Here is a 14,467-nt window from a genome sequence, read left to right as displayed (position 1 = left end):
AGCTAAACAAACACCTTCTTTTGATGAAGTATTTATATACGCTTGATATCTTTAGAAAAAGAACTTAATTGTAAAATGCTACCTAATAGTAGGAAATCAAAAAGTACTTTGTTATTCTGAGCAAACATTAAATGAAATTAAATGCTCAATATTATCTGCTGCATGCACAATATACTCTAATTTTGCAAATAAGTTATTCTACATGCATCCAAAGTGCTACATATTAAATATGAAAATGTGGTTGTTAGAGACAAAGGAGATAATCACGAAATGTTCCTCTCTTGAAGTAAACTCTAAAAAGATCGTACATCCTATTTCGAGCAAAGGACTGAAAAAACATGTCTGCTTTGACAAAGTTGACTTACACAACGACTACTATGAAAAGAAGAAAGAGAAAACATAAGTATCAAGGCTACAAAGTACAAACTAAGTCTAACAGACAAATATTCATGAAACCTATAAATATAAGATCTGTCAAGAAGAAAATCAAGAGGGTAGCCAAAGAGCACAAAGAAAAGCTTACAACAAAATATCCAACCTAAAGAGAAAAAGAGAGAAAAAAGCTCAAAGAAAAGAATATATCTGAGCTCAGAAAAGGAGAAGAGAAGAGAAAAAAAAGAAAAAAGATACTCTCTAGCTTAAGCATCAAATTCTCTCCTAGAGAGATTTAGTCTGAACTACTTGTAAGCAATTGTTGATTGTATTGAGGGTTTTAATTGCTTTTTGAAGAAGTTTATGACCTCCACAAATTATGATTAATTTTTCACCATTATAAATTCCCTAGTATACTCAAATGTCCCTCAAACCTTCCCTCATAACACTCAAAACTTTCCCTTGTATTTCCCACTCTAATTGCATTTTAAGGTCAAGTATTTGTCTTATTCTAAGATTTTCCTAGCTCACTCTCTTGCAAGATTGGTCGAACCTACTTCAAGACTTTATCCCCAAGCCACTTTTCATCAAACACTTCCTTAAAAAATTCAAGTGTTCTTCAAAGCTACTTTAGGATTCCTCATCAAGCTCCATAAATAGGGTTTCATCATTTAGTATCAAGAGTAAATGTTGCTTTCCTTGGAGGTCTTCAAGGGATAAGTTTTGTTGACCCCTTTCATGATTTCTTTTTGTCGCATCTATCCTACCATGTTTGTATTGTGTTTGATCCATGTATGTGTGCCATGGGTTTCTAAATTTTGGTTCAAATCACTTGTTTTTCTTAAGTCATCCATGTATGCGGTGTAGGAATTCCATTTTTTTCTTTTGCATATGTTGGGTATGTGTAGTTGTTTTTGGTCATTTCCATTGAATGTCATACGAGTTTAGAGTCTTTTATTTGATTTTATGATCCTATTGTTTTTTCTAATGTCTTGTTGATTCCAAATTGTCATCACTTCAATGTTTTACCATTATATTTTCATTTTACAAAACATCAAAGCTTGAAAACACATGATTAGGTGCGTCAATTGAGTGTGTTTTTCATTTGGGTATGTTGTCTTGATTTTCTAAGAGTTGGGGTTCCATAAAGTCTTTTTGAAATTGTCAACAAATTACTTAATTCCTTAGGAGCTTCTATAAATTTTGATTGCTTGAGCCTTGGATAATGGGTATGAAATTGCAAAATAATATGTTGGTTGTTATTGTATCAAGTTGATATAAGAAAAAAGTATTCCTCTCTACTAAATTTAAAGAAAAGAAGAAAAGAAAATGAGCAAATGAAGTGAAGAAAAGAGATAAAAGATAAAGTAACAACAACTAAAAACCCATTTTGATTTTGGAAATTGGTCTTATTTGTGAACCATTTTTTGTTATCTTAAGTTTCATTCTTCTTGGCTAAGATCATCACATCTTTTTACTTTTAGTTTGTTTGGTTTTATTCATCCATTATAATGCCTTTCATAGGAATTTCCTTTTGAAGTGTTTACTTGTTTTTGTGCTTTTATTTTAGTCTATCTTTCTTGGCTTCTATACATCTTGTCAATTAATCTTTATATGATTTTAGCCTTTGAAATTATGTATTTATTGATTTCTTTTCTTGGCCTCTTGAATGGTTCATACAACTATGAATTTTTCTTCTTGTGAAGTGATTGAATAACCTTTCAAGTAACATCTTAAGGGTGAAAAGAAGCTAGAAGAAGTACTCTTAATTGGCTTGGAAAAGGGATATGACAAGGAGGCATTTATAGTGACATAAAGAGATGACAAAACTTGAAGAAACAAGAGCAGGCTCACAACAGGTACATATTTTCTTTTAAATATCACAAAACTTTTCTTGTAATTTGGTTCATTTGCCTTGTAATTTTGGTTTGTAGTTTTGTTTCATTTGTTTCCTTGCTTGGTGTCTTGGGAAAATGCCCCTTGGTGCAATCTTATCTCCACAGGTAAATTGTTGTAATAGTCTTAATTCCACTTTAGAAGTGAAGGTACGTCAAGGAGCTCCAAAGTGTCACTTGCACTTTCACCTAGGGTTGTTAGTTGGCTTACATCTTTACATTTCATATATTCCTTGATTTTGTTTCCTTTTATAAGTCTTCGTGATATATAGGTAATTTGTAGCATTTTAGTTAAATCTTTGTTTGGTTTAGGTGCATTTTTGCATTGCATTTGATAAAATTGTTTTAGAAGTTTTTCACCAAGAAGCTTAGGTAAAGGTAATTGATAGAAATCTCCTAGCTAGGTTTGGCTAAAGCTAGAATGATACAATGAAGATAATCCCTTGAAGATATATGGTGAGGAAATGTGGTGGATCAACAAGGATAAGGCTGGAAATGCGAAAGCTATGGTGTTTGTAAGGCTAAAATCGCATGGCCATATGGTGGTTAAATGGTTGTGGTGTGCTATTCGAAGGCTCAAAGAGAGGTTAGGCTAACTCTAAGAGGAAAGAGACTAGAGGAGCCTTATGGGTTGTTCTAGTCTTGATCTTAAGAAGAGTATTATGGCCATAAATGGGCAACATAACATTATTCAACATCAAAGTTGATTAGAATAGAGGAGACACAAAAAATGGGGCCTTCTGAGGAGTGAACAAGTGTCCACAAATCCTCTTCAATGATGGGAGGACATGTGGCCACTCATATGTTATGACAAAATCGTCTATCAGACTTATATGTCTAAACGTTCTCTTGTTTTAAAGTTTAATCAAATAACATTAAATGGGACAAAAATCTAAAAATGCTTAACTAGAAGAATAGGATAGGCAGAAGCATAAGTGCTAGGAACAAAATCCCTAATTATCCAACAACATAGGAAAGTCCTAGGAAAACACTTAGGATTATATGAAACAAAAAACAACTAGGTTAAAGCTTCTAGACACTATGCTAAATGACTTACAAGTCATAACATCTTAGGGAGTTATGCTAAACACATACTTTCCACATGGTTTGGATGTCTACCTTAAGGAAAAAACCTATACTAATTAGGGCTTAATACAAGCCTTAAACAAACCTACCTATTTGGTCGAAATATATGGCCTAAAAAAACCTACACTACTTGGCCAATATACATGGCCTAAAGAAACCTATACAACTCCAAGTTATGCTCCATGATGGCTCTAAAGGTGGTCCAAAAGGTAGAGTTTAGACCATCTTCATGAATGACTTCAACTCTTCTTTTAGATGCTTGACAATGGCTAGGGGGTATGCCATTAGTAATTTAAGGAAAGTCTATCTAGGAAGAACTTGGTTTCTAAACTTATCCATTGTGCCTCACCTCTCCTTCTTGGGAGCTACTTGGAACACCTTTACTCTTTGTTTCTGTCTAGAAATCCTCCATCCAAAAAGAAAACCTTGTTTGTGGAAATCTTTTCATTCACAGTTGTGAATATCTTTTTGAAAACCTTTGTGGAATTAATTTCTACTTCATAACATGAGTGATCAATCTCATCATTCCAGTGTACATAAAAGTGTAAGGGATAGCCAATAGGGTGTACATTTGAGAGATGAGCTTCAACAACAAAGACTAAAAATTAGTGAGCTGAAGAACATGGTTGCCCAATTCATAATGAATCAAAGTAAAGAAAATTAATAAGAGGAAACCTCACAAAGAAGGAGAAAGTACACTACATAAGTTTTCCCCTCTTCTAGTAGAAATGAGTGCTATAGTGACCATCACTATGATGATTTCTACCAATCCCCACCTAAGAGATCCCATAAACATATAGATCATCCCTCTAAGGAACGTAGAGTAGACCTTCACCCTTTCCATGGAAGAGACAGTGTAGAAGAGTACTTATATTGGGAGATGAAAGTCAAGCAATTATTTGAGTACCGCCATATTAGTGAGGAAAGGAGAGTACCCCTAGCTACTATCAGTTTCCAAAGTTCTACAATTTATTGGTGGACTACCTTGGTTAAAGACCACCAAATCAATAACTTTCCCCAAATCAATTATTTGAATGAGCTTAAGACTGCCCTTAGAGGAAGGCATATACCTTCTTATTATGATAGGGAGTTGATGGACAACCTCCAAAGACTCCAACAACAGAACATGAATGTAGAAGAATATAGGCAAAAAATGGAATTGTTCATGTTAAGGGCTGGAATTAGGGAAGTACTAAGGTTAACAATATTTAGGTTTCAAAGTGATTTTAATTATGATATTATGGATATGATAGAGATTTTAACTTATAGGGACCTTAGTGACCTACTCCAACTAAGTATTAAGGTTGAGCAACAATTGAAGAGGAAAACATCCTCTAAGAAAGACTACCCTAACATCTCCTACCCTAGGTAAGATTCAAAGAGGAAGGGTTAACCCTCCAAATCAAAATATAAGGATCTAGGGATAGGGAAAAAGAAAAGGAGAGATGTCCCCAAAAGGAACCTTCCAAAGATAATAAGAGTAAGGAGATCAAATGCTTTAGATGTAGAGAAAGAGGACACTATGGTTTTGAGTGTCCTAACAAAAGGTCTGTATACATCCTAGAGTATGAGAGTCAAAGTAAGGGTTTTTCATATTCAAGTGATTCTAGCACCTCCATTTATGAGGAGGAAGCTTTGCCTTGTGAGGGTGATTTATTAATGGTGAGAAGGCTTCTTGAAAGCCAACATGATGAGTTAAAATAATCACAAAGAAAAAATGTATTCCACACTAGATGCAAATTTTTAGAAAAGACATGTTTAATGATTGTGGATAGTGGTTCTAGTTGTAATTGTTGAAGCTTAATAATGGTAGAGAAATTAGGCCTCACTACTACCCCTCATCCTAGCTCACTCTCTTGTAAGGTTGACCGAACCTCCTTAAACTATCCCCAAGCCACTCTTCATCAAGCACTTCCTCCATTAATTCAAGTCTTCCATAAAGCCACTATGAGACTCCTCATTAAGCTCCTTGAAGAGGGTTCCATGAGAAGAAGAAGGACTACTCTTGTGGAGATAGTGTTTCAAGCTTGATTTTCCATTCTTTTAACCCTTGTAAATATGTACATATGTCTTTTTTTTAGGGCTTGTATTTGGGCCAATGACCTACCTATCAAAGGAGCTTAAGAAACGTAGACGATTTTGAAGACATAGTTGCATCTGTTAAGAATTTGGCTTGCCCCTTAACTTAAAAGAAAACTCACATCTTTTTGTGCCGTATATACACAGTTGAACATCAGGTTTGTATTCCTTGTACTTTCTATCCCTTTCATATCTTAACAAGACAAATGTCTTTCTCTCAGGTTTTCCAATAACTTTATCAGATCTTATAGTTATGATAAAAAACCCAAGATGAAAAGCAATCCCTCGAATTCATTCAATTAAGTCATCACGTATGGAAAATATTTGATCAATTATAAAATTATTTGTATAATCTTCCTTGGACACTTCATTGATGAAATAAGAGAAATCTAACACAAAACTCGAATTTACTTGGGAATCCATCAAATTGAAAGGATAATATTTCATCTTAGAGTATAATCACAAATAACATAACATCTCTTCCCCTCAAATACCTTACTTCATTGATAATAATACTAATAATACCTCCATAAATTATTAAAAAAAATCTAACAAATTAAAAATAAAATTAACAGAAAAAACTTAAAAATGAAAAATGAAAAATGACAATAAAGAAGTAACTAGATTTTGAAATTCAGTGAAGGTAGTAATCAGATTAAGAAACTCAGTGAATGTAGTAATCAAATTTTTAAATTGGATAAAGGTAGTAATCTGATTTCGAAATTCGATGAGAGTAGTAATCAAATTTCAAAATCTGGTTAAGGAAGGCACCAAATTTTGAAATCTGGTTAAAGCTTCACTGAATTTTGAAATTGGGTGGATACGTTAACTGGATTTCAAAATTTAGTGACTTGCTTAACCGAATTTGAAAATCTAATGGCTTCCTAAATTGAGTTTTGAAATCTAGTGGATTCCTAAATCGGATTTCAAAATCTTATTAGTTTTGAAATCCAATTAATTTTCTCACCAAATTTTAAAATTTAGTTAATTTCTTAACTAGATTTCAAAATTCGGTTACCTTTTAAATTGGACTTTGACATCAGGTTTGCTTCCTAGCGGTTCAAAATGCAACATAAATGAAAGAAAATTAAAAGAATGCTTATACCTTATGTGAAACCAAGAAGATGAATAAAGCACCTTGGACCACCACCAAAACAAAATACGAAGAGACCACTTACAAAACTTGAAGGATCACAAAGGATAAGTATAAGAACAAAGTGAACTTGTAGAAGAACGAAATGAACTTGTAGATATAGAATGTATATATAACATGGAATTAAATGACATTTGGTAAGTAATAATTATTGTTTACTTTGTTTTTTTTCTTTTTTAAGGTTATATCTATTCACTTGGAGATGCAAGGAAAAAAAAGGATTGAAGATGTAAGAAGAAACACTCCCAACCTTGGCCTAAGAAGTTGTTGGAAACATTGGGCATGGTTGATCTTAACCCAAACATATTGACATTATAAACACAAATGCTAAAAATACAAGCCAAAAAAACTTGTTAATTACAGATGGAATAGAGACTATGTTTATACAAAAATATACTACGTCTGTTTACATTTTTACAGACAAAGAATTAAAATTTGGGTGTTTCTCCCTCCACCACCACACCTTTCTCCCTCCACCTCCCCTTTACTATTTTGTCCCTCAGTAAAATTTTATTTTTAGGGTTATTATTTTTTAATTTTACCCATTCACAACCTATTTCACTAATAACTTATTCTAGTCCCGTACATGAGTAAAATACTTTTCTTTCATTTTAACATTATATTTCTTCCTCTATTTCTTTCGTTGTGAGATACTACAAGTTGCAAAGGTTGGTGGTTGTGGAAAGAATTATCAAGCAGTCTCCCTCTCGTGGTGTAGTATCGCTCTCGTGGTGTAGTGCGTGAAGTGGTGCAGTGCGTGTCGTGCTTCCTCGTATTCGAATAAACCTTGAAATAAAACCCTAAAATAAAAAACGTAACCTTTAAACGGAGGTGACATCCTTCAACGGATGTCAACATCCTTCAACGGATGTCAACATCCTTCAACGGATGTCAACATCCTTCAACGGATGTCAACATCCGTTTAAGGAAAAACGGATGTCGACATCCGTTTTACCTTAAACGGATGTCGACATCCGTTGAAGATGTCACCTCCGTTTAAAGGTTACTTTTTTTATTTTAGAGTTTGTTTTATTAAGGTTGATGTATACTTCCTCACGCTGGTTGATGCTCTGGAGGCTCCTCGATATTCCTCCACACCACGGCGGCGACGCTCCTTCACACCACCGCGACAATGGAAGCTTTCAAACAAAAAAAAACTGGGAAGAAAAAGGAATAAAAGTGCGGGAGGTGGGGAGGTGAAACAAAAATGTGGAAAGGGGAAGATAGTTCCGTGGGTGGGTGCTGGAAAAGTAAAATTAGGGTTTCAAATTATTTAAAATAGGATAAAAGTAAAAATCTTTTTAACTTAAGGATATAATTGTATTTAAAATAATGTGGGGAGGTGGAGGAAGTATAGGGTGGTAGTGAAGGGAGCAACACCCTTAAAATTTGATCTTGCCTATTATCCAAGACCCTTTATGTGATTTTCATCCGTCACTCAAGCCTAGGCCCAATGATATTTTATTTATAAGCTTGGATTGAACTTTGAACATTCTAATCACTTCGTATAATATCCATTCGGCCCCTAACTAACTTGGATGGTACAACTTCTATAAATAAATCACACCTTTAAACAATTTATATATTAAAATAGTCCTTTTTGTTACAAAATGAATAAGAAAGAAAGTAAATCTTACTGACATTAAATTGTTCACAAGAGCACAAAATTATATAGGTGAATACGTCACTCCTAATATCATATTTTCTCATTTTTCTTACACTGCTTTTATACAAAATCACCATAATATTTATATATATTTTTTACTTATAAGAATTTTTGTTATCTCAATATTTAAATTTTTTATTTCATATTATATCAATTTATTTTGTGCTCAACTTAATTCTTATTTTATTTTACAATATTCAATTAATCTCTATTATTTAATTAATATAGACACTATTTGAAAGATCATGATCATATGTTTGTAATCACGGCATTGACAGCTCGCCCTGTGTTGTGAAATTGTTTGATAGGTGACGTTTTGGGAAAAGAATTCTAATACGGAGGAATGAGCTTTTAAGACTGCAATCTTTCGAAAGGTGCAATGTAATGTCATTGATGTTTCATATCACAATAAATACACATTCGAGGAATCTAGCAGGTTCACACTTTAATATATGTCTATTTTCTATATAAATAGGAATACGTAACTAAATCAAATTTTAGTGGATAAGTTTACTATTGTTATCTATTACAACTAATTTTCTTTAATGAATGCTAGACCTAATTTTCTTTAAACATTTTAATCATCAAATTAATTTCTTAAGCTTGTAAATGGTCACTACATTAACTAATTTTGACCTTTCAAGCAAAGTTTCAACTTGCCATCAAATTAATTTCTTAAATGCTTATTAGTAGGTCCGATAGAGATAAATAAATTTTAACTTATCATTCGATTAATTACATGTTCAAATCGAAATTTGAGTTTTTTTTTTAAATATTTTAACTGAGTTAAATTAGATTAAACTCATTTAACCTACGGATACAAAGAGGATTGAAGATATGTTGATCCAAATTTATTAATAATAATTTTTATTATTTTTTTAGATTTTTTATTATAATTATTTACTACTTTAAGTTGATATTTTGATATTTATAATAATGTTTGATAAAACAGGTTACATTTTTTTATTATACTTCATCTGTTTACTTTCACTATTATATAATAATATACATAAAATAAACCGAAACAACAAAAGATATTTTAAAGAGACGATGTTACTAATAGTAGATTGAGATTAGATTACAAACTTTTTAATTAAATAAAAATTAAATTGAACTCACTTATTTTTATTTTAATTTGTGACTAGGAAATCAATCATCTTGACTCATTTTGATATCTTATTTATAATTCTTCGTCAAGTACAATAACCTTTTGAACATTTAAATTAAAAATTTGATTTTGAGTTAGAAATTTGGTGATAAAATGAGTATTAATGAATAATACATATTTATGTTAAAATTAGTTCTTATATGAGATAATTATAAAAATTTAATAATATTTCTAAATTAGATATTTTAACTAATAAAGAAGTTATATGAAAATTTATTTTTATTTTCTTCTTCAAAGGTATTCTAGGAATAAATGTGTTAAAATATATTTTAAATGATACAATAATGCCTTTAATTTTATGACTTCAAATGAAAGATTTGTTTACGTATTATACTTATATCTTGACAATTTATTTTAAAACTGTTGTAATTATTATCTCTGTCTTTTATTTTATGAGTTTTTCTGTAATATTTTATTTTTCAAAGAAAGCTTATAAATAAAAATTTCTAAGAAAGATGGAAAGTGTCGGTGAGAGAGTTATTCATTGTTTCTAGAACCTTGATGTCTTGGGTGATGCCACCAAGAAGCAATAAAAGGTTAATCATGCTAGATTCTTTCCCCACCTATATCTATGAAGTTGACTTTACCAAACTATAAAGTATATTTTAAACATAAAGTGTGAAATTATTGTTAAATATTAATAATTTCAATTCATTTTCACATTTCAACTACTACTCACAAATTTTAAGTACAACTCATGATATGAGATTAAGTAATCATTGAAGATGATAATCCTAGTACTATTCCATAATTACATTAATTTTTTATGACTATTTTTATGTATATTTATTCTTAGAATTAATATATTTTTATTCTTGAATTATATTTAAATATTATATCTTATTATTAAATTAAATATATATTAATTTTATTTTAAATTTTTATAGAAGTTATGTAAAATATATTTTTCATTAAATAAATGTTATATTATAGTTTAATATAAAATTTTGTTTATCATACACTAAAAATATACTTTAATTATATTAATATATATATATATATATATTAATTTAAATTAAAAATAAAACACAATCTTTAAAATTAGTTTGAGATGAGAAATATACCTTTAATTTAAATTTAATAAGGAAAAACTTGCTCATATAAGAAACAAATATAATAACTTAATTCTTTCTATATGAATATATATGCAATGTTTATAAAATAAATGGAAGGATTATTACTGCAATACTTTTTCCTGAAACAAGTAAAGTGGATTATTGTATGGAAATAGAATTAAGAAGTGTCTAAAAGAAATTATATGCAATCTAAAATAATATCGATGTAATTTATTGTATTAAAAAGAGAATAAAATGGCATAAGTCATGTTAGTTTTTTTTTTCAAGTTACTTTTTAAAAAATAGTGATGTGACCTAAATATTGATTGTCATATAGGTTCCATATAGGTTAGATTTTATCGATGGAAGTATAAGGCAAGCAATAAGAAATAAGTATCAAGAATGAATTATAAAATAAGAAACAAATTTATACGAGAAACCCAACTTAAAAAGATAAGTAAAGAAATAAAGTCAATTTAAAATAAACAATTAGAAACATATAACATAAGAGACATTAAAGAAAAAACAACTATAATCAATAAAATAAAAGTAAAGAAAAGAGAAAAAAAATTAAGTATATTTTTATTTGGATAAAAATAAAATTAGATAAAGAAAAGTTTGATCAAATGAAAGCTAAAATGGTTGAATTGTTATTCACGCGTATATAAATATTACCCAAATTATTAATTGTATATTTTTATTTGGATTATGTATATCTATATCTCTCTCTCTCTCTCTCTCTCTCTCTCTCTCTCTCTCTATATATATATATATATATATATATATATATATATATATATATATATATATATATATATATGAGATTCTTATGCACATTTGTTTTTATCCTTTAAATATTTTTTAAATTAAATAATTATTTTATCAATATTATCTTTTAAGTGATTATTTATTTATATTTAACCGTTATTTTTATTTGACTTTTTTTAAACCTAAATTTTTAATGAAAAAATTATTTAAAAAATAAATAAAATTTACTTTAGTAAAATTATAAAAATTATTTTACACTTGATTTTATAATTATAATAATAACAATAAGAATAATTTTATTAGTTTTTATTTTATCGTATTTTCATTAATAAAAAAATAACTCTCTCATAATATCTTTAATTAAATATTCCTTAAATTATTTCAAACAGTTAGTCTATTTGAAAACTCAATTTATAAATATTGTACTTATTCTAATTGTTCCACGTAATATTATTTTATATTTTTTATAATTAACACATATTTTATATAATATTTAATATTGTATCATCATCTAAAATTTTATCATATTTATAAATGAGATATTTTTGTGAATAAAATTATCTTCCTTATTTAATAATAACGAAAACACATATGCTGTCGTATATGTCTGCTTGTATTTTTTAAAAACTTGTATTATATTATAAGTTAATAATATATAAATTGATTAAATTAATGCTTAAGAGAAGATTAATGAGACTAGTACGAAGTATTTGAATGTTACAAACTACAAATATAATATATAGAAAAGTGACGCAAAATTCGAAAAAAATAACAGTTTTAAAAATAAAGTAGTTTTGAGATGTTAGATTATTTTGAAAAATTAATGTTTTTGAATTTACATTTTTGTTATTTAATTTATTTTATTTATATTTTTGTCTTAGGAAAAAATAGTTGTTTATTTTTATTTAATTGGTGCAAAAATTAATTAAGGGGTGATTTGGTGTTTAGAAACCCTAGAAACTCTAAATTAAAGAGAGAAAATAGAGGAAGAGAGAAGATTGAAGTTTTAGTGTAAAGGAAAATTGGTGGTGTTTTAGGGTTGTAGATAAAGCCTTATGATTGGCTAAGCTACGAGAAAACTTACCTTTGTTTATGGTTATGTTATATGTGTTCTTGATTATCTTGATTGATAATCTTTGTTTTGATACATGTGTATATGATTATGATTATTTGTGGTTATTTTTGGGTAAGAGTTTGTGTATGAATGAGCATAGGGTTTATGTAATATTTGTGATGAGTTTTCCCTGTGAATGTATTATTTATGTTTTGTTGGCTTATCCCAACAAAGAGCCTGATGCTAAGGGAGAACAAAGTTATGATGCCTAAGCGTTTCCATGCAAATATATGTTGTAAGTGTTGGGTTATTAAGTTTCCTTTTTATGTGGAGAATATGCCAAATAATGTAGACCATTAGGTCTCAGTTTGTTTTAATGGAGATGGTTCAGATTAGTATGACACATTAGAGTCATTTGAAGAGAAGGAAAAGTCAAGTGAGAGAGAAAGGAAGAGAAGAAGTCATTCCCACTTAACATAAAACCTGTAGTGATGTTTTTGTCATTGTGAAGTCGTTCACCGTTGGACCAGGCTGAGTTTTGGACATTGGGTTCCAAATGTATGATTCTTCATTCTGACCGTTAGGATCGTCAATCAAAGGTTTATTTTAGGAAAAAACAACCTTGCATCAACAATTCTATGTTAGAGAATTTCATAAAATCAGCACTAGTGTTTTTGTCGTTGTGAAGTCGTTCACCATTGGATCGGGATGATTTTTGGACAGTGGGTTCCAGACGTATGATTCTTCGTTGTAATTGTTCGGATCGTCAATAAGAAGTCGAGTTTGGGAGAAAATAGCCTTGCATCAGCAACTCTGTTTTGGAGAATTTCATCTTCTCGGTTCTCATTTATAAGCATTATGCTTAGTTAATTGGCTGATTGAAAACTCTATTTGGTGTTTTTACTAGAGACTCTTTTCTACCTTATTATTGGGAGTATAACATGTTAATGATTGAATTTGGATGATTCAAGTGATGTATTATATGTGTTTGAGTATGTTTATATGGGTATGTGATGCTTGAATGCATGTATGATGTGCTAATTATGCTTCCACGTGATCTATGGTTGATGTATGTATATTTGAATGCTTGAATCATGTCCAAGATGTATTTCGATTCGGCAATAATTGATTATCATTAGTTATAATCGATTATCTACATGTTCATTTTGAGTATGGTTTTGGGAATAATCAATTATCTGGGATGATAATCAATTATCCATTCCTCCATGATGTTTCTAGGTAAACTTTACTGAGATAATCAATTATATTAAGTGATCATTGATTATCACAATGCATTTTGGTAAAAAATGGTGAATTTGATTAAGAATGAATGTGAACCAAGCCTAAGGAGCAGTGGAACATTTTGAAAATCAGAGATTGAGGTTAATCGTTAATTCTAGGGTCAATTTGACTTGTAGTTGAGAGTGGAGCACGAGTGACTATTGGAATGTACTTGAGTATGCGATACTTACCCAGGAGCGTGATTGAAGAAAAAGCACGTGCAGTAGAGGGTGAATCAACAAAGTTAAAGAAGATGATCGAAGATGGCCCTAGACCGAGAATGAAGTACGGGACCCTACAAAGAAGTTGACCGGTGGAGATGGAAGATGACTGGAGCTGCCACGTGGAGGGCAAAGATCAAAAGCGTAGTGAGCAAGTTTTTCCCTTTTCCCGCTTTCATTTTCTTTTTCTTCTTCGACCCTATATAAAGGGCTTTCACCATGTAAAAACATTTTACACTTACACTTTATACACTTTCAGTTTACAGTTCTACGCTCTTTAGATTAGGGTTTTTACGCTTTTGTAGTGGTAGAAGTTCTTGGCTACTGGATTTCACCTTGAAGCTCTCGAGAGTGATAATTGCGAGTGGTTTGGTGAGTCCGGTAGTGTGTAAATTTCCTTGTCATGTTAATAAATTTCAATTTCGTATTCTTGTTATTTCGATTTTGTTCTTTGTTTTTTTTATTTTTGCCATTGTTATGTTTTGAGAAAATGATTTGAACTCTGTCACTCTGCATTCTATAATTCCTTTTGGAATTAAATGACTTTGTATTGAGCATTCTTTATCGAGATGTCTTCTCGAGTCAGAGATGAGTCCAATGCATAAAAATTGATTCAAATTTTTGTTTCTTGAATTTGTTTGTGAATTTAAGATTGATGAATAGGCTAAT

The sequence above is a fragment of the Vigna angularis genome, chromosome 7, assembly GCF_016808095.1.
Source record: "Vigna angularis cultivar LongXiaoDou No.4 chromosome 7, ASM1680809v1, whole genome shotgun sequence".
Classification (NCBI taxonomy): domain Eukaryota; kingdom Viridiplantae; phylum Streptophyta; class Magnoliopsida; order Fabales; family Fabaceae; genus Vigna; species Vigna angularis.
The sequence above is the reverse complement of the archived record's forward strand: the minus strand, read 5'-3'. Positions refer to the sequence as shown.